The sequence below is a fragment of the Pteropus alecto genome, unplaced genomic scaffold (genome assembly GCF_000325575.1).
Source record: "Pteropus alecto unplaced genomic scaffold, ASM32557v1 scaffold34, whole genome shotgun sequence".
In the NCBI taxonomy this organism is placed as follows: Eukaryota; Metazoa; Chordata; class Mammalia; order Chiroptera; family Pteropodidae; genus Pteropus; species Pteropus alecto.
The window spans coordinates 4,375,142-4,397,183 of record NW_006435763.1 but is presented as its reverse complement, the minus strand read 5'-3'; the positions used below and the strand labels follow the sequence as shown (position 1 = coordinate 4,397,183).

The following is a 22,042-nucleotide window of genomic DNA, read 5'->3' as shown; positions in this document are numbered from 1 at the left end:
TGAAGAAAGCGGACTATTGATCATCGATTCATTAATTTGCTGACTCATCCCACAAGTCAATCACCTGCAAAACACTGAGAACCTAGTGTGTGCCGGGCTTCCTGACTCGATTTTCACTCCCAAGAGACACCACGAGTCGAGGCCTGCGACCAAGGCCACATGGCGAGACCACAGGGTTCTCACCGGCCCTGCTGCTTTGACCGAGCCCATGCCCACCTTCTTCCCTGGACTCCAGCAGGGAGTTGGGCTGTGCCCAGAGCACATGAGGTTGGGCAACAGATTTCCTGCAAGCACCTGCCGATGCGACCTGGCAGGTTCTGTGACAGCATTTGTCCTTCTTTGCGTCCTTCGCTTCACCGAAGGGGATATTTTGTGATTTCGTAGTTTCTACTTTTATCTCACAATTGCTTGCCAAGTTAGTGCCTAGACTGACACATAGAGGCCATACCCGTCGATGGCTCAGAGAGCTATGAAGGGGAGAGAGGTTTTGACCCTGGATTTCCCTAATTCTAGCCCTGAGGGCCTTGGAGGGGTGGTCCACAAGGAATTAGAGATGTGGACAAAGATTAGGTTCCAAACTGGTGAGAGAGATGGGCAGGGGGAGAAAGATGAAGAATGAGGAGGAGAAGGAAGAGGAGGAAGGAAGGGACGGGAAGAGGAGATGGGGAAAGGAAGAAAGGCGGGGAGAGGTGGGAAGGGGGAGCAAAGGGGACGGGAAGGGAAGGAGAAACAACATGAGAAACAACAATAACAAGGCATGGATTACGTACAGAATTTTCCAACTATACAAGGAAGAACTCAACAACCATGAAAACGTTTTTGCTGTCCAGCTTGCAATATTTTCTCAAAAGGCCCCTTGAGAAAATACAGCCAGCATAGACCAGGGAAGGTAAGTACTGAGGTGATAGGATTGCCAGATTTAGCAGATAGTAACACAGGGCACCCAGTTACATTTGAACTTCAGATAAATATCGAGTCACTTTTTTTATTAAGTTTATTGGGGTAACATTGGTTAATACAATTATATAATTTTCAGGTGTACATTATAATTTGACATCTATATATTCTATTGTGTGATTACCACCCAGAGTCCAGTTTCCTTCAGCTACCATATATTTGATCCCCTTTACCCACTTCACCCTCCACTACCCTCCTATATTTGGCCCCCCTTACTCCATCTACCCGCTCTCTCCTCCCCGACCCCTACCCTCTGGTAACCACTAGTCTATTGTCCATGTCCCTGAGTCTCTGTGTGCCCTGCTCATTTGCTGCAGGTTTATATTCCACATATAAGTGATATCATGTGCTTTTCAAACTTTTTTGGGTCTGGCTTATTTCACTTAGCATGATTATCTCGAGGTCCATCCATGTTGTCGCAAATGGCAGTATTTCATCTCTTCTTATGGCTGAGTAATATTCCATTGTATATATATACCACAGCTTCTTTAGCCAATCATTTATCGTAGGACACTTCGGCTGCTTCCATGTCCTGGCCACTGTGAATAATGCTGCTATGAACATCGGTGTGCAAATATCTTTTGGGATATGGGTTTTCAAGTCTTTGGGGTAAATACCCAGTAGAGGGATTGCTGGATCATATGGTAGATCAATTCTTAGCTTTTTGAGGAAACTCCATACTGTTTTCCATAGCGGCTGTAGCAATTTGCAGTCCCACCAGCAGTGTATGAGGGTTCCTTTTTCTCTGCATCCTCTCCAGCATTTGTTATTACTTGTCCTGTTGATTATAGCTATTCTAACAGGTGTGAGATGGTATCTCATTGTGGTTTTGATTTGCATTTCCCTAATAGCTAGCGATGTTGAGCATCTTTTCATATATTTGTTGACCATTTGTATGTCCACTAGGGAGAAGTGTCTGTTCAGGTCCTCTGCCCATTTTTTTATTGGATCATTTGTTTTTTTGTTGTTATTGAGTCATATGAGTTCTTTGTATATTTTGGATATTAGGCCCTTATCGGAAGCGTTGCTTGCAAATATAGTTTCCCATTTGGATGGTTGTCTCTTTACCTTGTTGACGATTTCTTTTGCTGAGCAGAAGCTTTTTAGTTTGATGTAGTCCCATTCATTTATTTTTACTTTTACTTCCCTTGATTTTGAGGTCAAATTCATAAAATCCTCTTGAAGTCCAAGGTCTATCAAGTCATTTTTAGTGTAAGGATGCCCCATGCAATATTTGGAACTTATGTACACTAAAAAGTGACTCGTTGTTTATCTGAAATCCAGATCTGTGTTTTTTCTGGCAATCCTATAGGAAGAGAGAGGCCAGACTTTCAAAATCAGCTTCGTTTCCTAAGCACATGTCAGCCAAGGGGCCTGCTCTGTGCTGGTGGAGGAGGGGAGCCTTCTGCAAGCCGGAGTGTTTAGAACAATGGCCAGACTCTTAGCCTTGTTCCTCTCCGTTCCTACTGAAGAGCCCTCAGTTGACACGTTTCTAGTGATGTGGTGAGTCTGAGAAGACAGCAATGAAAAGCTCCATGGAGAATTAATAAAAATGGCCAGTGGACTAATGGGAGTAGAAAGTAGGGGACAATTTGGGAACATATATCAAGAGGCTTGAAAACATTGAAAACATCTTTAGTGATCCCATTTCCCAGATTTCATCCTAAGGAGATAATTAAGGGTACCACAAAGATTTAGCTATGCATGATGTAGCCTCGTTTGCAGTAGCAAAAAACTGGAAGCACCCTAAATGTCCAACAGCAATAAAGGATTGTTTAAATAAATTATGGTATGTATGCATAACAAAATTCTACACAGGCATTTAAAATGATGCTCAGAAGAGATGTTATTGATATGAGAGAATAAAGCATATTTTAAGAACCTGGTTAAGAATATTGATCCAATTTTGCAAAGGATATATGCATAGGAAAAAGACAGCAAAACTCCACTCAAACTACTACAATGAGTATTGTGAAGGAATTTTTATTTCTTTCATTTGCTTCTCTGTATTTTATTTTATTTTATTTTTTCACAATATTTATGCTTTATCTGGATAAATTTTTTTTAAGTTTTTCATTTTAAATTACCATGGGACATCCCTTTACTTAGAGGAGAACACGGCCAATCTTGAGTCACTGTAGCCACAGCAGAAGCCCCTCCTTGCCTATGGCTCGTCAGCCTCATCTCTGGGCTAGCAGCCCATCTGCAAGCTCGTGTGAGTCCTCATCTGCATCGTTCAAGCCTTTGCTCCCTTTAACTCCCTCTCGCATCCCAGAACACCTTCATCTCAGACTAATTCCTATGAGGCCTTCGAGACAACCCTAGCATTCCCTTCTGGAGCCTTTCTGATGTCCCCAGACTAGGTCGTCTCCTCTCCTTTCATGCCACAGCCAGGCCTCCTGATAATCATCTAGACGCTTGTGTTTCTCCCTAAACTGACTGTGCATCCTTTAAAGGACTTCACTTCTTCGCTCTGTGGTTCTAGCACATCACTCGTGCCTGACACATCGCAGTAAATATGCGATGAAGAAAGGGAGGCAGGCGGCAGCTGGGCATGGAGTACACACAGTCCTGGATTGTTATTGAAACAAGGTCTCAAGACTACAAGTGCAGGTGGAAAATTTTCAACCCCCATGATAGAGACTCCATGAGGGCAATAGCATCTATCAAAGGCAGTGAGTCACGCCCCCCCCCAAGAAATCCAATTAAACGTTGTAATTCAACTGATCGTGCTTTGCATGCTGCTATCAATACAGTTTCTATTCTGAGCTCTCTCAGCATTTGGGCCCTCCTGTGCCTTCCATTCTCCAATACCTGCTGAGTTCCTGCGGGTGCTCTATCTCCTCTCCCAAACCTTCCCTCCCTGCTCCCACATCCATCTCTCTCTCATGCCAACACTAACAAAAGCTACCATTCATCTGAGCACTGGGCCTCATACTATCTCCTTTAATGCTCACACTCGATAGGGCAGATGTTATTCTCAAAATGTTACAGAAGGTTCAGAGAGGTTAAGTAAATCGCCCAAGATCACACAGCTGGCAAAGAATGAAGGCGAGATGTGAAAAAAGACAGTTTGACTGCAGAGCCCCGACAACTGCCACGACAATAAACTGGCTACAGGTGCTACCCAGATATACCAAGTTACCTGCTTCCACCCCAGTGTCCCCATCCTTTGCCCCATCGTCACTGTCAGGAGCCAAGGTGTGGGCTTTCTTGAGGGATGGCTTTGGCCCCGTCTCATAGTTTCTATTAGCCCTCAAAACACCTCAATGTTTTAAAAATGCTTTTGAGATGAGCGATGGCATTTCCCTTAATTTTGTGCGAAGTACAAGTAAAAGACTTGGTAGAAAACCATGCTATTCGTATTGATCTGTACCACCCAATCTCAGTAAAAAACTTTGGGCCTGCTACTGCAAACGCAGCTTTCAGATAAATCCCCTGATCCTTCCTTGTGACCAGATCGCTGGCCGTAGGCCCCTCCTATACAGGAATTACAGTGCTGCCCTTCCTTTCAACGGAGCATCTAGACACTGAAAAGGAAAAAAGCTTTGAAATGCAATCTGTAAGTCCCAAACTCCAGGAAAGGCTACCCGGCCCCTCTCTCTACTCCTTCTGGGACAGACCACGGATTGAGCCACCCAGGGGCTTAGCCCGGCTCCTACCAAGGCTCCAAGCATGAGCTATCTACTATCTCCACCCAGAATTCCCATTAGACTCAGTGCACCATCAGGATCAGATCTGCTTTTAATGATAAGTAAATTAATTTAAATCTGTCTCATGTTTACTCAGCACCATTGATTAGTGGCCTTCTTTATATGGGAGCAGGATCCTAGGGTTTGGTGAGCCATAAAGAAACAAGAATCCTCTAAAGGATACTCCAAAGCTAGGACAGGATTATAATTAGTGGTGCTGCTGGAAAACATTTAACAACTGGCTGGGAGTGGGGAAGGAGGTAAAAGCCTTGGTTTGTAGCATTTGACAAATTCCATGGTGTAAATACTCCCACCATGGCACGTTTTGAGCTACCAACATTTTAACAATGGGCTGGCAAGATTCCTGAAAATTTAACATCACTAACTGGAATCGATAAGTGGGCAAATTTAGGGGTGCCTCTTCAATATCCTTTAAGTGTTTATTAAACATTTATTTAGAAAAGAAGCTGAACACTGTGAGAAAAAGATTCACGGTGGTGGTGATGATAATGATGATGATGACGGTAATGATGGTGGTGATGATGGTGATGGTGATGGTGATGGTGATGATGATGGTGACGGTGATGATGATGATGATCTTAGCTACTATTTATTCAGAATTTACCATATGCTAGGCGTTAAGTGCTTTATACAGTTTATCTAAATCTATCCTTATAAGGATTATAACAACTCTTCAAGGTAAGAATTATGTGATCATCTCTTTTACACATGAAAATCCTGCAGCTCAGAGAGGCTAAGTTGCTCAACCAGAATCACACAGCTAGTCAAATGGTGAAGCCTAGCTACTAATCCAAGTAGTCTGACTTGGGTGCCCAAACTAAGGCAGCATGATGCCTCTCCCTTATCATTCCATGAAATTCAGCACTGATACCAATTCAGTATAACCTTTAAAAAAAAAATCTTGCAGATAGCAGGATATGCCCTTCTTTAGAAGGCTGTTTAGAGACCACCTGTTATTATCCACACATGACCCTTGGTGGGAGGAGGAGGTGTCTTGCTCCTATAATGGACAAAAGTTGGGATTTTCCATGGCTCAGTATCGAAGCTCTAGTTTGGGGGGAACCATTCATTGTGCCAGTCGTTATTAGAGAAGTTTAAAAAGGGAGCACCTCTCCTTCCCCAGGATCAGCCCACCAGAAGCTCCTGCCCAAGACCTTGACCACTGAGTAAATGACACAGAGAGGAAAGGATGGTGAGGTTGGAGTTGTGGTGCCAGTGACAATGGCGGTGATGTCCTGTGGCCAGACTCGGGAGCCCTCTTGATTCCTACCCATTTTCCACACCTGGCCCTTCAGACTCTCTTTGGTTCTATGAGCTCCGATCCCACCCTACCCAACCTCTAGCCTTCCCATAAGTCCTCTTTTGTGCCTTAGTCAGGTAGAGTTGATTTCTGTTGCTTTCATCCAAGTACCCTAATCAAAACAAACTTCTCTCGCAAATGGCTCCTGCCAACCACACAAATCTTCCCTCTGAGAAAAGCGCTGATGGGGACAATTTTCTCCATCTTATGTCACTTTAGTGAGTCTGAAGTACCATCTATGGATTGGTACCTGGCTAGCTTGCCCCTCAATTTAGTTCTGGACAGAAAGATATCAGTGAGAAGGTGTTAGAAAGGACTTACTACAGGATTTGGGCTTGTGTTGTATGCTTTGGGGGATAGTTTAAAGAAAGAGGGCATTGACTCTGGAATGAATGTTGTCAGGAAGTAGGGTGATTCTCTGATAGGGCATCTTAATAATTCTTACCTATTAAGTGAAGGTAAAGAAGCAGCAGTCACTCATGTGGGCCAAGATACAGAGATGCTTGGTCATTTTTGTGGTTTGGACAATATTCACGACTTTATTTGCTTTCAGACACACTTGTGAAGCAGTCTTGTTGTTATCTTGACCGATCACAGTCTCAGAGCCTTGAATGATGCAGGCAGTAGGCAAAATTGTTGATGTTTAACAGGAAAACACTTTGGCCTCGCTGTGAGTGCTGGGTCTCATAGTGGAAGAACTAATTTACATGTTTCCTATCTCCCCATAAGTAATTATAAAATCCTTGATTCCAGGGATCAGTCCTACCCATTTTCATCTTCCCTGCAGTGCCCAGTGCAGTGCCTGGCACACAGAAGTTCTCCGAGAATGCTCGCTGAACTAAATTATGGGCACAGGGAACTCTCTGGGACCTGGTGCTATGATGATCATGCTGAAGCATATTTTCAAAATTTAAAAAGGTGACTCGTACAAATAGGGAATTGAAGCCATTAAGGAGGGAACCAGTAAGATGCTAAACCTCACTCTCAGAGCATTTAAGGAACCGGATTCATTGGCATTTTTTAATAACAATCTTAGAATAAAAGTGCTGGATTAGGTAGAAAGCTGGTTAACAGCCTCTCAGCAATAAAACCATCACCTTTAGGGTTAGCTTTTCGACTGGACAAAATGTACAATTCATGGAAACCCCAAATCTGTAGTTGGCTGGGCAGAAGTGTGGATGGCCCAGGACTTGAGATTGGTATCTGAAGTGAGGGCAGTCTCGTGGGAGTGAGCCCTGAAACTAATAGGATGAAGCCCTAACTCTAGGTAGATAGTGTCGGGATTGAACTGAATTACTGGATATCCAGTTGGTGTCAGAGAATTGGTGTGGCAAAACAACACATATTTGGTGTTGGAAGAAAACCGCCTTTGGTGTCAGAGTGGTGATAAAGTTCATTTCTATATTGGGGCCCACAAAACGGGGGCCACCTCAGTGGCCTGGCCCATGTCACAGATCTAAACCTGTCAGCCTGCTCTTACACCTGTCAAGGAAACCTAACACGCACCAATCGCAATCCTCCAGCTCAGCTGTGGCTTTCACTCCACATAGGGCCTGTTAGCCTCGTAAGGAGAGTCCCAGCCTCCTAACCAATCATGCCTTGTTTCCATGCTGCTGCTCTATAAAACTCGCTCTTGCCCCAAATCCTTCATGAAGAGTGCCCCATTGCTTGTGAAACACGGCACTCCCCCAACTCATGGGTTGTCGTCCCTTGGATAAAGGACATCAGAATCATTACTAAATTGTTTTGGTGTTGTCATTTGATGGTGGTGTCAGAAAACACCGCACAAAGTTTCAGAGAATTTAAGTAATATGCCCAAGATCACACAGCTGGCAAAGCATTTCAGCCGAGACACTAACTCTTATGCAGACAAAGCCCTTACTTTTAATCACTATATGTGCTGCCTCTGGCTGTGCTGATTCCCTCTGCCACCCGCCAAAGGGGATAGTCACATGCTCCTTGCAAGACAGAAGGTTCAGTGTGGCTAAGTAAGTGTTTCCTAACCATCAGTTATTTGCATATCGCCATAGCAATGTCTGCCGTCTCATGCCCTCTCCACTATTATTTACTCAATATTTTCTTTTATATTGATTCATTTTTTATATAAAAAATTTTCATATGAAACTTTTCATAGCACTATAAACAGAAAACCAATATTATTTCCTTAAAAGACATGAAAATAAGTTCATTAATGTTTTCCCAAATACTACCTAAAATCAACCCAGTGTGTACCCCAGGGTAGGAAAAACTGGACCAACTGACTCTCATCAGGTCACACAGCCAAGATCTCAACCCAGGTCCCATTTCTAAGTCTAATTCTCTTTCCGCCACAACGGGGATCCTTTGGTCGGGCTGTATTTCTGGTTCAGGATGTTCAGGGCACAAGTGGAGGGGTACTGGAGGTTTCTCAAGATGGCTCGTGTGACCCAAGGGAAAACCAAACAGAGCGATGGCAGACTACAGATGGCCAGAGGGCTGACTCCTCCAGGCAGTTAATAATGCCTTAAGCAAGTCTCCCTGAATTTAATCACCAGAGCAGCACGGACTGAAACAGACCTACTGTAAATTGTTCTAGGAACAGATGGGATTTCCCCCTGCCAGAACAGCTCAAGGCCAGTTACGGCAGGCCTGAGAGGCCACGAGATCCTTGGAAACATGGGGTAGCAGTGGATAATCGCCATCTTCAAGGAAGAAGGAGGATGCCAAGTTCCCTTTTCACGATATGGTACAGCTCACCGAACTCCACGTGGGGAAACCTCAGGTCAAGCCAAAACGTCGGGTTATTCAGAGGTTTTTCTAAAGTGCTGCTTTCAAAGTGTAATTTAGATCTCATTTTATAAGTGAACAATTTTTGTCTTGGCTCAAATTCTAGCTCCAAAACTCTCATAGGTTGAGGACTTACCCAAGAATTCTCATGGCTCATACATAAGGAGGGTACTTAAAGGTAGCTGGTCTCTATACTAATTCTTTTCCTGCATTATCTCATTTAATCCTCACTCCATCTCTATGAAGTGTGAATTGTTATTGCAGTACTTGTACAGATGAGGGACCTGAGGCTTAAAGTTTGTACTGTTGTTTAGTGGTAGAGCTGGGAATACATTTGGCACCACCTGGATCCAGAAACCATTGCTTTAAAAAAAAAAAGACCATGTGTTGGGTTTTAGAGGTCAAGAACAGGCGGTCAATGGAGTGAATTGAAAGTGATCATTGCCAAACGATTATAAATTCTGCTTCTGGTTATAAGCTTTCAAAAAGCTCATCATTATAATTTTCTTAGTAAACATAGCACCAGGATCAATTAAAGACTTAATCAATGGATTTCAATAATGGATGTGATGATGAAGACAACAGACGGCATCTCTCGTCATGGGAGACCACAAACACATATCATTGTGATTCTAAGCTACAGGAGGGAAAGGTACCTATTGCTATGCAAGGCATCAGGCCAACACAGGGCAGATTTTATATCTTCTATCTGAGGCCAATTTTAATCAAGAAAAAAATGTGAAAAGTAAGATGAGTCATCTGTAAGCAGCTGATGGACACCATGGAAGAGGCAAGGGGATGTCTGTGCAATGGGGGGTGGGATGGGGGGGAGATCGTCCCAACTGCTTTGAAAACTCCCAGTGGCCGGGCCATACCCTGGACCAATTAAATCAAACTCTGGGAGTAAGACCCATGCATCAGCATTTTCTTTTAAAGCTCTCCAGGTGATTCCAGTATGATTCCTTGACTCCAGATGAATCAAAATTAAGAACCAGTGGTCTTAGGGGAATGCCAGCTTGGTGCAAAATGGACAAGTTTCACTGCCTCTGGCTGCTATCCATCAGGACTCAGCTGGGGAAGCAGAACCACCCGAGCTATGGGGCGAAGGATGTGTTACAGGAATCAGGACTTCCACAACCATGGGAGGAGCTGGCATGGTGAGGAGCAGCACAGTCACCAGCAGGCTGCTCAGATAAGTCAGGCATGTGTAGCTGGCATGGCGGGGCTCCAGACGGGGAGCAGGTAAGTGGGTCTGTAGGAGGCTGTTGCCTTGTCTGCCAAGTGTCTAGAAGATGTGGGGCTTCCAGGTTGGTCACCAGGGCTGGAGGTCAGGAAGACAGGGCTGGATGGGCAGTGGAGGAGAGAGTGAGGACCAGCTGGAACCTCTGAGGTCCTCTCCAGTTACCTCCACATCTAACCATGGTAGCCCTCAAAGAATAAACAGTGCTGCTTCCCCTCTGCCTCTCAGACCGCTCACCTTTAACCTGGAAGCAGGCAGCGAAAGGGATTCTGGGAAACAGAGTTCTCAGAGCAGCTACGTTTTCAATAGAACATTCCTACACAGACTAGATGGAATAGAAATTTACTCAAGCTCGCTCGATAAAAAGGTAGTTTAATAAAGGTGAAAGGAAATGAGGGGAAATAGTATTACCTTAACAGCTGGCACTCAAATTTATCTTGGGAAAGAAATGGTTTTTTGCTTAGACTCGGACCTTGACAAATACCTGGGGTAGTGGACCCCGAAGGCATGCCACGGCTTCTTAGAAGAGGGTGAACCTGCTCTGCATAAAACAGGGAGAGGAATGTGTCTTCTTGGAATGGGGGGAGTTGAGATAAAGGAGAAGAGCAAGGAAGATGATGAGATTCGGCCCTGTATATGGAAAAAGGCAAAGAAAAAAGAAACCGCCTGGTACAGGGTGGTAGAAAGGACCCTGTTAGCCCGATGTGCCAAATGTGGATTTTAAAATTGTTTGCCGTGACGGGCTCAGTGCGACCCTTTTCGTGTTCCTTAGTTCTCTGACTCTAATGACCTGTGGGAACAACAGAGGGCTTTATTTTGTTTTGTTGTTATGGAAACTGGTGAAGCAAGCATATGAGTTTCATATGCACATGGCGTGAGGATACAGGACCCAGGAAATCAAGCCTAGGTGCCAAGAGGACCTGAGAATAGACACCCCTGGAAATTCGCAGACATCTTAGTGATGGATTTTAGATTTCTCCAGGCTGTGGCAACATGGGTGGAGGGCATTTATTTCTCCAAGGGTCTGGAGAGGGTCCGATACTCAGATAGTGTCTTGTGGACAGACCCAGGTCTGCTGGACTGCCTGGGACTGGAATAGGAACGTCATGGCCAGGTTCATTCTCTGCTTTTGGGGTCCACAGTTTCCCTTGTTTGCTACTCTTGAGGCATCTGTGCTGTCCTTCCCTCCAAAGACACCCACTGTCTTGGTTTCTCTACTCACCCATTGTTTTGGTTTACAAATCTCCCAGCACCTAACTGGCCAGTCTCCCTGTAGCCCAGGAGACAGACTCTGGTTGGCCCAGACTAAGCCAATCTGGACCAATCAGCTCTGGCCTAGAGGAGGGACTTGAGAGAAGTGGGAATCCTGCCCCCCGCCCCCACATGACTGGGGCTGGTTCTCGAAGGAGGAGAAGTGGGTGAGGAGGTAATGATCGGCACTGGGTGAACACAGCAGAGTCAGGCCCTGAGATCACTTGCTGGAGTTAGAATCCTAGCCCTACTAATTCATAGCTAGGCGATTTTGGGCAAATCTTTTAACATCATTGAAACTCAATTTCCTCATCATTAAAATGTGGCTTATAATAGTGTCTGCCTCATTATAGTATCTGCTTCATCAGATTGCTATGAAGATGAGATCAGGGGCCCCATATAAAAAGTTTAGCATTGTACCTGGCACATACAAGTGTTCGAGAAATAAACTAACGGTTGACCATAGCATCTCAGCACCTGCCCTCCCACCCATCGCCCATCTGAAGCTTCCGTCTATCATGCAGGAGTCATCCAGCTTTTGTCTCTTCTCCTGGACTTCAATGGGGCAGAGCCTTCATCTGTAATGGTCATTGCTGCATTCCCTGGACCCAGCACATGGTAATTATATCACAGATGCTTGTTGAATGAATGAAGGAATGAAAACTCATGACATCTCAAGATTCCAACTTTTTATAGCTGCAAGTATTTGGAAAAGCCTCTCTCATCCTGAGACAGGAGTCTGATTCACTGTGGCATCTGTGCATTGGTTCTAGTTGCACGTAAAAGAAAAAATAAAAACTCCCTTCTCCACAGGACAGTCCTTCATGTGTTTCAAGACAGATCTCAGGTGCCCCTTGAGCCTTCTCCTCTCCAGTCTTACATCCTTGTCATGGATGAGACCTTCGCTCCACTCTCCAATCTCCTCCCTTCACCTGGGCCCCTCTTCAAAATAACCTACTACCAAAATCCAAGAGCCTGGGCCCAATGTCTGCTTTTACAAATGCATCTGTTAATTTCCAAACTCAATTTCTTTCCGAAGGAAAGCAACGTTTAATGAGCACTTTACATTGTGGTAGGCACTGGGCTGGGCACTTAAGATATATGATCTCTTTTATTCCACATAACTACTCTTTGAGATATTGGATGCTCCTTCATTTGACAGATGAGGCCACCGAGGCTCAGAGAGGTCAAGACGTTTGTCTGAGATTACACAGCCTGTATATGGCAGAGCTAGAATTCAAAGCTAAGTGTAATCTAACGTGGAGCAAGTGAAGGTTTCTCTTTTTATTAGAAAGTAACCCCGTCAGAGACTAGGACATTTTTTTGGCAGAATCCCAATCAGGAGTGGCTTAGAGTGACCTAATCTAATTCAAAACCCCGGAGGATTATAGGGAGCTGAGGACAGAGGACCAAGAGTGGGCCAGAATTCCAGGAAGAAAAGATCTATGTAACTGATCACTCAGTGAACAGCAGCCAATTCAATAAAGTGAAAGGTGTAAATAAGGATATTGTCCTAATGAGCGACTGGGGCCAGCCATGCTTGTATAAAAACAAAACACCAAGGCATATCTGCTAAACTGTTTGGATTTTTCCCCCCTTCCATTTCTCTGTGAGCACCCTGTTCTAGAAATATCAAGAGAGAGCTGGATCTTATCTGAAGAGGAATGTGGAAATGAGGTCCTGGCAAGCATTATCTGATTCTGGACTAAACGCAGAGCAAAGAACTGAGCCATCAAGTGAGACCAGCAAGCGATAAGGACAAGCTCTTCTCATCCTCTGCTGCCACGCGAATCAGCAATTTTCCAGAAACAAGAAAAAAATATGGGAAAACCCTTCCCTGTCAGGCCAATGTACAAAGAATAATGACAACTCAACTCAGCATAAGATGAAGCAGTGCATGTTCTCTACACAGGATGTGTTGCCTTCCCCTCTGCTCAGCCTCACGGTGGCCATCTCTGTCACTTGTCACTGAGAGTCTGTCATTACGCTTAGCTCTTCAATGAATTGCCATAGTCACTTAATGTGGTTGGCTGAATAATGTTCCTCAAAAATATCTACGTCTAATCCCTTGCATGGCATAAGGGACTTTGCAGATGTGATTAAATTAAGGATCTTGAGGATGGGTGGTTATGCTGGGTTATCCAGGGTAGGCCCTGAATGTAATCATAAGTGTCCTCAAAAGAGGGAGACAGAGGGACATTTGACACAGAAGAGAGGAGATGCGATGATGTCAGAGGGAGATTTGGAGATTCTACTCTGCTATCTCTGAAGATGGAGGAAGAGACCGCAAGCCAAGGAAAGATCTAGAAGCTGGAAAGATTGAGAAAAAGGATTCTCCCCTGTAGCTTCCAGAAGAGAGCGTGGTCCCTCTGACACCTCGATTTTAGCCCAGTGAAACCAATTTGACTTCTGGCCTCCAAAACCAGAGAGTAAGTATATGTGTTGTTTCACGATACCAACTTTGTGGTAGTTTGCTACAGCAGCCACAGGAAACCCATACACTTAGTAAAGTGTCTACACTGCAAGCTGGCATGTCACACTGTCACTCTGTAGGAATACTATAGACTGTTTCCACAATGTACCCTAACCATCAGAGGGCCAGGCAGCCCTCACTACCCGGACTCAGCTCCTGGGGAGCCCTTGCAATGGGTCAGGCACTGGGAAAAGCTGAAAGATGAACTCTTGCTCATTCATTAGGTAAATATTCACTGAGCGCCGACTCTGAGTTTGGCCATGTGTTGGGTGCAGCCGACATTCCTGGGAGTAAAAACAGCTCCGTGTCTGCCCTCATCAAGGCCAGCATCCAGTAGGAGACAGATGTGGAGCATATATTCATTCACACCAATGAACACAGATTTATAAACGAAAGGACAGGTTTCTAAGGAAAGGATCACGGTTATAGAGCTAGGACGGGACACAGACTGGGAAGTTCTGGGAAGCTTCCCTTTGGAAGTGACCGTGGATCTCAGTCCTGGAGGGAGAGGGAGAGTTAACCAGGCAAAGGAGGTGGGAAGAAGCAGAGGGTCCAGACAGAGGGAACAAAAGGACAAAAAGGTCCCCATGGCAGGAGGGGGTCTGGAGTGTGGGGGCCGTGGGACTGGAGAGCAGGGTTGGGGGTGCCAGGTGGAGAATGGATGACAAAGGGAAGGGAAGGGAAGGGAAGGGAAAGGAAGGGAAGGGAAGAGAAGGGAATTCTAACAAATTCTGGTGTTTAAAGCTGGGGACTATGGTCTGATTGGCATTTTGGGAAGCTCTCTAGGGCTGCCTGCAAGGTTGGTTCTTGAGACAGAAATAGAAATGTGTAATTGGATGGTGGCCATAGAGATAGAGAAAAGTGGACAGTGGGAAACTGTTTGAGGAAGTAAAACTCACATGATTCAGGGACGAATTGAATATGGCAGGTGGTCAAGGATGGCGTCTAATTTTGGAATTTGGGTTTTCGATGAGTAGATGGCACTGCTGGGTCATTTGCTAAATTTGGAGGGGATGGATGGAGGGGACGGGAGGGGACAGGGGGATCATGAGCTTGAACTTGGACATACTTAGTTTGATGTATCTGAGACATTTCAGTGAAGGCATCAGAAAATCATACTCTCTACCCACCGCTACTTCTTAGCATTTTTCCCTTTAAAATATGTTTGTGTTCAACAAGACAGATACTGCATGAATGCCTGCATATTGTATTTGTTAGTTTTACATATTTTGACCTTCACATAAATCTTTTGTGCAACATCTTGTTTTTGAGATTCACCTGTGTTAATGCCCGTAGCCTATTCAGTTTTTGCTGCTATATAGTATTCCAGGGTATGATTAGAGCACAGCTGGTTTGTCCTTTTCTGTTGCTGATAAACATTTGAATTTCCAGTTTTTGGTCTTACTAACAAGGCTATTATGAACATTCTGGAATATGCCTCCCGATGTGTGAGAATTTCTTTAGGGCAGTGCTGCCCAACAGAGCTTTCTGCAATGGTGGAAATGTTCTACCAAAAAGTTTGCTTTCCAGTGGATCCCCACAAACCACAGCTGACTAATGAGCATTCGAAATGTGGCTAGGCTTGCATTTTAAATTTTATTTAACTTTAATTAATTTAAATTGAAATAGCCACACAAGGCTGGTACCTACCCAATTATATAGACCAGGAAATGCCCAGGAGAGAAAGTGTTGGTTGTAGAGGAAGTGCATGTTCATCGTTACTAGGTAATAAAGTGCCAAACCGTTTTTCCAGAGCAGTGAGCCGGTTCCCCCCACCCCTCTTTATCAGTCTCCTTCAACCTCCTAGGTCTGTGCTAGCCAGATAAAGTATTCAGACAGAAATTTCTGGGAATAAACAAGGCTGTATTAGTCAGAGTTCTCCAGAGAAACAGAACCAAGAGGCTACCTAAATATATAAAGAGACTTATTATCAGGAACTGACTCATAGGATTAAGGAGACATCCCAAGACCTACAGTTGGCAAGCTGGAGATGCAGGAGAGAGAATGGTGTACATTCCAGACCAAAAGCCGGCAGGCTCAAGACTCAAGAAGAGTTGATTTTTCAGTTCAAGTCCAAAGGCAGGAAAAGATCGATGCCCCTGCTCATGCAGTCAAGCAGGCAAAGTTCCCTCTTACTCAGCCCTTTTGTTCTATTCAGGTTTTCAACGGATCGGATGAGACCCACCTACAGTGGGGAGAGCAGTCTGCTTTTCTCAGTCTACAGATCCGAGTGTTAATCTCATCCAGAAACACCCTCACAGACTCACCCAGAATAATGGTTGGCCAAATATCTGAGCACTTCTTGGCCCAGTCAAGTTGACACATAACATTAACCATCACAAGAGCTCATATGGTGATTTCCCTTCCAGCTCACTGGAATGCAACAGTTTCAGAGCGGATCCTTGGAGCCAAGAGCATGAAATAAATTTATGGTAAGACAGAGCTCCCAGAGAGAAGAATTTTCTCTCCTGAAGCTTGTTCTGACTGAGAAAGGCAACTTGGAGCAGCAGAAGCTGGGCCAGTGGCAGACATGTCTTTCTTCTCCGTTCGATCAGCCCAAATCCCTACCCTCATCCCAGTATGCTTAGGAATTCAGGAGGGTCCTTCCAGCCAGAGGTCTCACCCGGAATAGTCTCCATCCTCTCTCCTCTCTCTAGTCTCTCCACCCCTCTCCTCTTCCCTTGAGGCCTCCTTCCTCTCTCTCACCCCCCAACTCTTCGAATACGTTGCATATTTTGTCCAAGACAAAGTGCTTTTTACATTTTCTTCAAATGAAGGCATCTCTTCCCACCTGATATGTGCAGTGGCTCTGGCGACAATGACCTGTTCTTAGGAGATGCTATTTAAAACCCAGAGTACAACCAGAGTGACACAGGACTCCCGAGTACCGCTGAGATATGTCAAGTTACATAAACATACATGCTTCATTTTGCCCTGGGCTGGAAGCTTTTCCTAACAGGCTTCATAATGATCACTTCGTTGGAGGGAAAAGAAAAAGGCAGGTGTGTAAATTTTTTTATAATTAATAATAATAATGTAATAATAAAAAGTCAAGGCCCCAGGGTAGAGCTAGACTTGATGGCTGAGAGTCACTCCCCAACTTCTCATGGAGAGGAGCATCTTCTGGGCTTTCCGCGGAGGTGACCAAGCCTTCCGGATTCCCTCCTCTCCCTCACCGCACACTGTTAACAGTGAAAGGAGGGAAGGGAATTTGCTTACTTCCTGGAAAGAGCCACCCACTTCCACATGTGTCCTCTCTTTTCCTCCCTTGCTACGACACCACCAGGGAAATGTCACTGTCCCATCATACAGGTGGGGAAAACTGAAGATGGAACAGGACAAAAGATCTTCCGCAAGCCGCACAGTTGGTATGAAGTAGGGCTGGGCTTTGAAACTAATTGACAGACCCAGTAGCACGGCAGTTGACATCATGGACTCTGGACCCAGAATACCTGGTTTCTACCACTGCCTGCTATTTAACGGAACCTGTGCAACCCTGGGCAAGTTACTTGACCTCTCTGTGCCTCTGTTTCCTCATCTGTAGGTGTAGCGGCTGCCTATGTGGTTGTCGTAGTTGATGAATCAACGTACATAAAACACACAGACCACTGCCCAGCACTGCAAGTATTCAAAAAGCTGCTTTTGACGGCTTGGGCACTTTCTACCACCCCACCCTGAATCTCTGTCAGGTTCAAGAGCCTGACCTCTTCACCATATTTGGTACTTCTTAATAAAATGAAGTCACTGTGGTCCATACTCAGGCCCTGGGAACATTAGAACTCAAGGGCTGTGCTCCTGAAAGCTGTCCTTCTCATGCCCACCTCCCCTGCCTGCTCGGTTCCGACTCTCGCCCATTAAAAGCCACCACTGCCCAGAGCAAACTGAGAGACAGAGCACGCTATCTCTTTTATGAAAATCCGGCAAGCGGGTGTTAAATGAAGATAACCAACCCTCCACCTCCACCCCCATCGCCGTTCAGAGGCCAAAGATATCTAATTATCTGAAACCCAGATAAACAGCAGGACCGGGATGTACAGAGGGTACAGGAGAGTTGAGGCTGGCAACTGCAGGAGGAGTTATGAAAAGCTTAACGGTGTGATTCACTGCTGGAATTAGGGTGAGAAAATGAGTCTGAGGTTGTTGACAGCCTCCAAAGGACAGGATGGGGAGAGGCATGGAGATGGGGCAGCAGCGGGAGGGACCAGGAGGTGGGCGTCAGGGAGGGTCAAGGATACAACGAAGCAGCCATCAAGCTTTATCTCACGGACATTTGATGCCTATTGCAGAGGCGGTTTCGTGATACTGAGGAGTGTAGTGACTCGTTCAAATGAAGCTCATAAAATTACCACAGTTCAAGAGGGCGATCTCTCTGCACCAAGTAGACAATGAGAGAAGGTGCACTGGGTGTGCAGAGCAGGGACATGTGTCTGCCAGGGTCCCTCGTCACCCTTCTCTGAACCTGACCTCGTGGGCCTTATTCAGGGCAGGTACGCTGGGGGTGCTCCCGATTCATTCTTTCATTAGTAAGCACTGTTGGTACGTTATATAATCATGTGTGTGATGGGCTTAGCACAGGGCTGGGCCTGTGGGAAGGGCTCAGTGACCACTGACTATTATGGTCCCTAAAGACCCTGACAGGAATTGGACACTAGAACAAATTCTCAGCAGGTTGACTTGCAAACTTTAACTTTCCAAGTTGGAGCTCAGCATTTTAGGCTCCAGATAAATCATTTATCTCTAGAGAAAGAGTACAGAAAAGCCCAAGACCCAACCCAGCAGAACCTTTTCTGTTTCCACTACGCTTAATTCAAGATGGCCTACAAGACAAAATCCAATGTGGGACCACAGGCATCCAACCAGGAGTTTGTCTTTACGATCTACAAGAGCTGGGCAAAGAGAAAAGGGGTCCTTGTTTTGGGAACAAAGATAGTAAACTAGCTTAGGGTTAAAGGCTCTGCCTTCAGGACAGACAACTGGTTCTGCCTCCTACCAGTTGGTGACCTTGAACAAGTTATTTTGCCTCTAATGTCAGTTTTCTCATCCGTAAAGTAGAAGGAATAGAACCCCACACATCAGGGTTCTTCTGATGATTTAATAAACTAAGTGAGCCAATGTGCGCCATGCATGTGGCATGTGTGTGGCATATCAGTGCCCTTGGTAAACAGCCGTTCTTGCGCTCTGTCATGTGCCCGAGGTCACAGACCGAGCACATGGGAGAGCCAAGATGACCCCTGGATCTACTTCTTGTGCGTTCTCACTAGTTGCCTGGGAATGGGAAAATCACCCTCTTCTGCTTCCTCGCCATCTTGTCAAGAGGACGGGGGAACTAGCAGAAAGGTCAAGACGAGAAAAGGAAACTCATGAAAGAATAATGCTACACATTGGGGGTGCTGGGGCAGCAGTCATCACACCTGCTCTTAAAAGAGTCAACGCAGCAGGAGACTGTGAACGTGAGAAGACACCCTGGACCATGAAATACCGTCTGACTCACATGCTCTCCATGGGAGCTGATGGGTATTAACATGATTACTTCAGAGCAGGTGTGACAAAACTAATCTTATCCTGATTATTACAGCTATAGTTACTGAGACTGTTTCAGCCAAGGGCTGCCACATTCCTGTCACTCAGAGTTTCCTCGCCCGAGCCAGTGAATGCTCAGCATGATCTGAAAATCTATTTCCTTCTTACCCTATGCCAAGGGTCGTGTGATATATGTACATATCGAGAAATAATTACTACAATAGGTTAGTTAACACATCCGTTTCCTCACATAGCTATAATTGTGTGTGTTTGTGTGTGTGTTTGTTTTTGTGTGTGTGTAAGTGAGAGAGAGAGAGAGAGAGAGAGATAGAGAGAGAGAGAGAGAGAGAGAGAGAGAGAAGGGAATTTGTTAGGGTATGAATGGAGTGTGAAGTGAAAGAATAATTTATTACACACTCAACAAATATTAATTGCCTAATAGGTGCTGAGCACTGTTTAAGGTGCTGGGAAAATGGATGGTTCCGGCCCTCATGAAGCTTACACTCTTTAAGGAATTGTCTTGGTAGATATATTCAGAGCTTCCTTCCTTCCCCTCCTTCCTTCCATCTTCCTACCCTCCCTCCTTCCTTCCATTTTTTCTTCCTCCCCTCGTCTACTCATTTAATAAATACTCAAGCCAAACTGCATCCTAGCTTGGCTACTTGTTAGCTATGGCAAACTTGGGCAAATTTCTTAACCTCTAATTCTCTCTTTTCTAAAATATAAACAAGAATAGGACACACCTGCACAATAAGCTCTATAGCTATGCAAGGGCCTGGCTCTGAGAAATAACCAGGAACCCGAATTCAAGAATAGTCCACACACAGCCTGTTAGCCTGGGAGGCCAAGGATGATGGATGAGGCTTTTGCCCAGGTCTGAATGGGCTGTGATCTCTACCCTGGCCATCTCAGAGTCCATCATGCACCTCTGAGATTGACGAGGTGGGTGGACCTCAGGGTGAGGCTTCATTCTGTACTAAGCTGGGCCTGGGGGAGCTGTCATCATCATCTACTGCTGTCTGCAGGCCGCTGGTGAGGCTCCTGGGGGCCTAGAAGCTGTCTCCTTCCATGGAACATGTCTCTGAGCCCCACTCTGTATCCTGACTACACTGACATCCTTCTGTATCCTTTGCATAATTTTATTTATTCCAGTGTTTACTGTTGGCATTTTCCCCTAAGTGGTCAGACTCATGGCGTGACAAGAAAATTCAGGGAGGTCACAAGTCAAGAGCTTAGTGAAGTGCCTGGCCAAGAGCTAGAGCTAACATGTTGCATATCCTTGTCAATGAGCACTTGCTACGTGCCAGATGCTGGGGATAATGCATGCATGCGCGTATGCACACACACCCGCACGAGATGCAAAGGTCGGTGCATGCAAAGAGACAGCCTTTGTTCCTGTGGCAGAAAAAGCAACCTCTGGCCCCTCTCGAGCCCACAGTCTTCTGTACCTTAAAGCAGAACTCATGTTCTCTGTCTTCCTTCCTTTTAAAACACAGGGAGGGTATTGTAAATGCCACTGATGTGTTCTTAATGTTAGAAACAAGCTATGGATAAGAACAGTAGCTTAATAATAGTTTTAGAACTGAATATAGTAAGTGCTATACCCTTTGAGAACACAGAAAGTGAAAATCGCAAATAGAAAAATAGAAAACGGATGCAAAAGTAAGACCCAGGTACTAATTTAATCATCTTTTATAAGGGGGAGTTAGTACATCTGACTCATGTCCATATGTTAAGACACGGAAGAATAGCCGTAAAACTATCCACCAGAATTAATCAAAATTCATACTATTAACGTAAGCCATTTCCACAAATTAGAATGAAAGACAGAATGGCGGAGGAAGACTTTTGATTCTCATGTATATAGTGGATGTTATTTATAAACCGCGATAATCCCAAGCGTTCTTGTTGCCACTAATCTCTTAGTTATTCCATGTCTTTCACCAAAACTTTGAGAGTTGGCTTTCCCATGTCACCTGACTCCATCCATAAAGAGCAGCATGGAGATTTTGGCATTCCCCGGATCCGATGCTGAGGCGTCGCTGTTTTTGTCTGCTCACTTATGTGGGAGGACTGTACCTATTCCTTGTACCCAATATGCAGTGAGCCCTAAGTCTCTATGTCTGGGGCAGTGGCTTCCCCTACACTTCACACTCAGACACAGAACTTCCTGCCGCTCCTCTCAACCTGGGTAACCCTCAGACATCTCAAAGTCATCTGGTCCAATCCTGAGCTGATGCTTCTCCCACAAAACTAATCCTTGGAGTTCTTTTGAAAAACAAAAACAAAATAAAACAAAAAAACATGGGGAGGGAGGGATTGCCTCCAAACACTCCCATTTTAGTCTATCTGATTCCCAGGTCAACAGGAGAACGTTTCTTATCTGTAAAGTGGGGATGTTCTAGAACCTTCCTCTAAGGGCTCCTGTGAGAAGGGACTGTGCATGTGCTTTTAGCACAGGGTCCATCCAGCCCATGCAGAAAGCTGCACACAGGGCAGCTGTTAATATTGCAGTCCATCTCCTGGGGCGAGAAAGAAGGTCATGCGTACAATGTCGTCACGAGAATAGGGGTTCTGAAAGCAGGAAGAGCAAGATCTGAACCCTAACTCACCTGTTTAGTAGCTGGGAGGCCCTGAGCTTGCCTATCTGTGTTATCTGAGCTTCTCTGAGCCTCCGGCTCCTCATCTGCATAATGGGATTATCCCAGGACCAGCCTATGGAGTTAAGAGAGTAGGTGAAAGGTGCCTAGCTACTCCCAGAAGGTGGGATGTTGCTGCTTCTTAGAGTGGAGGAGTTTTTTTCGGGCGCTGACAGGCAGTGT

General features: G+C 45.2%; 1 protein-coding gene across 1 annotated transcript in view; it reads right to left on the bottom strand.

The window, feature by feature from the left end:
* The window catches only part of CUNH16orf45 (chromosome unknown C16orf45 homolog), a 90,672-nt gene that overhangs the window by 17,225 nt on the left and 51,405 nt on the right, over positions 1-22,042 (bottom strand). The window lies entirely within an intron of this gene.